Source organism: Scyliorhinus torazame, chromosome 14 (genome assembly GCF_047496885.1).
Source record: "Scyliorhinus torazame isolate Kashiwa2021f chromosome 14, sScyTor2.1, whole genome shotgun sequence".
NCBI lineage: Eukaryota > Metazoa > Chordata > Chondrichthyes > Carcharhiniformes > Scyliorhinidae > Scyliorhinus > Scyliorhinus torazame.
The window spans coordinates 173,814,468-173,817,530 of record NC_092720.1 but is presented as its reverse complement, the minus strand read 5'-3'; positions in this window follow the sequence as shown (position 1 = coordinate 173,817,530).

Genomic DNA, 3,063 nt, shown 5'->3' with positions numbered 1-3,063 from the left:
GCATGCTTAACTTCAGTGACTGGTGTACGAAGACACCCATGTGTCGTTGCACATTCCCGTCTCCTAATTTATAGCCATCCAGATAATAGTCTGCCTTCTTGTTTTTGCTACCAAAGTGGATAATCGCATTTATCCAAATTATACTGCATCTGTCATTCATTTGCCCACTCAATCAACTTGTCAAATCACACTGAATGATCTCTTCTTCCTCCACACTGCTCACCATCCCACCGAATTTGGTGTAATCTGCAAAATTGGAGATATTACATTTTGTTCCCTCAACTAAATCATTAATATATATTGTGAACAGCTGGGGCCCTAACCTACGGTGCCCCACTAGTCACTGCATGACAATTTGAAAAAGATCATTAATTTCTACTATGATTCTGTCTTCCAACCAGTTTTCTATCCGTCTCAATCCAATACCCATAATGCCATGCAGTTTAATTTCCCATACACCCATAGATGTCCCCAAACTTGCCTTTCTCCCACAAGTCAGGCGCTAACAGCTTATCCAATAACGTATACTGTGGTATTTGGGGGAAAGTGGCAAGCTCCTTCGTCCGCGTTGAACATGGAAGTATCGGGACTTGCTCCCTTTAGGGAGCTCAAACTTCTCTGGAGCTCTGCCAAACCTGCAAACCGTTCCCAGAACAATAGGGTAGGAAGTAAGAGGGTAAGCTGTGACAGATGTAGATGTGGGGAGAGGAGGGGGTAGGAGGGCCATGGGTGGGAGTGAGGTAAAATGTGAAAAAGGGGGGGAAGGGGTAAACAAAAGGGAGAAAAGGTAAGGAAAGGAGGTATAAGATAGGGGAAAGAATGGGGGCAAAGACAAGAAAAAAATAAACGGTAAATGGCAGCTAAAATTAAATGAAATTAAAACAAAGGGGTCCCCTTCTCCCCACATCTACATCTGTCACAGTTTATCCTCTTATTTTAGTTTCTCCGCTGTTTGGCATTTCACACCTTTTATTCTCTCTGGGGACTGTTAAAAGCGCTCTTATCCCTTGGTTTGTGTGGCTGTGACTCATCTTTCATTCCCTCGCCCTGCAGTATCAATGTCTCCCCCTTGCTATGCCTTTTAGCTTTGACAAATGGTCATCGGGACCCGCAACGTATGCTGTTTTCTCTCCTTACAGATGATGCCACACTTGCTGCGATTTTCCAGCATTTTCTCTTTTGCTTTCTGATTCCAGCTTCCGCAGTAATTTGCTTTGGCCCATAAAAACAGATCTTTCACCCACCATGCCGTTGCCTCTCATAGTTTCCTTCCGTCCGGGCGCAAACCTATGATTTCCGCACAATGGGGTCAGTATCGACCCCCGTCCCAATTTAAAGTGCTTCTGTAACCCATTCCAAACCTTTATTAATGACACTATCGGGCTATTAGTGTATTTTACCCCGTCGAACGGGAGCGGGCCGTGACCATTGCAGTTAAACTCGACCCTCTCGATGAGTCCTTCACCCGCACACAATCCGACACAGCATCTGCCCACCTCTATCTCACGTTTTCCACATTAGCTGTCCAGTAGCAATGCAGCTGATTTTAAAGAGTTAACACCCCCCCCCCCCTCCCCCCCATCCCAGCCAACCCGCCGCACTCTCCTGTGTCTCTGCAAAAGAACCCCGCTGACCCTCGGTGCTTGCACAAATGAATTCGGAAATCAATCCATCTACGCTTCGAAAAAAGGCCTGAGGGAGAAAGGAGGAAGGGACTGGAAGATAAGTAGTAACCGAGGCGAAATGTTACTTTTAACGGCCTGCACCCTGCCTGCCAACGACAATGCAAGGCGCCCCATCTCATCAGACCACCCTTAACTCCCCCCGCCAATCCAATTAGTTTGCAAGTGTGCATCGTTACGCAGTCATGTGCAACCTAAATCCCCAAATATCGGAACCTAACCTTAGCAACCCTAAATGGCAAATTCCCACTAATTGTCTTCCTCCACAATTCATTCGCCGGGAAGACCATAACCTTTCACACGTTTCATTTATACCCAGAGAAGGCCCCGCATTTCTAGAACAAGTTTCTTATTCTCCCCATACTCTCTAACCGGTCCGTCACATATAGCAGTATGGCACTGGATGCTTCTGCCCCCCCCCCCCCCCACTCCTCCAGAACACACACACACAATACCCACCACTCCCCAGATGTCTGGAGCATAATCGCCAAAGACTCCATCACCTTTGCACACAATAGAGATGACAAAGGGCACCCCTGCCTCATTTCCCTAAGCAGCCGAGAGTACTTCGCATCCATCATGTTCGGTCGCACACTTTCCTTGGGAGATGCGTGGAGCAATCATACACATGCCACACATGTCGGGCCAAACACAAACTTCTGCTGGGCTTCAAATAAATACCACCTCTCAACCTGGTCAAAGGCCATCTTTACGCCCATTGGCACTTTCACCCTCGTCGCCGACGGGGTCATGATCACGTTCAATGCCTCCGAATGTTGCTTCAAAGCTTGCCCCCCTTACAACCACGATCTGATCTTTTGATACCAGCTCAAGCTTTACCAGCAACTTGGCAAATAGCTTGAAAGAATAACAGAATCACAGTATAATACAATGCAGGAGGCCCTTCGGCCCATCAAGTCTGCATCAATGAATGAAAGACACGTGACCTGCCTACTTAATCCCAATGTTATCAATGTTATGAAATGCCGTGCTCATCCAGGTACTTTCCAAAGGATGTGAAGAAACCCACCTTACCACCCTCCCAGGCAATTCATTCGACCGGGCACCACCCCTGGAAACAATGCGTTTTTCCTCAAATCCGTACAAATCTCCTGCCTCTCATCTTCAACTTGTGTCTCTCCTAATTGACCCTTCAACTAGCTTCAGCTTCTCTCCATCCACCCGATTCGCGTCTGTATTTAGCAAGGAAATGGCCCCGTATGATCGACAATCCAACAGATGCAAATTCATTTGGAATCAAGGAAATAGAGCCCAGTGATCATGGGACCTGTAACTTTCCCCTGCCAGGAGATGCGGGGCCAATCCCCCCAAAACATTTGATAAAAATCAACCAGATAACTACCTGGTCCCAGCGCCTTCC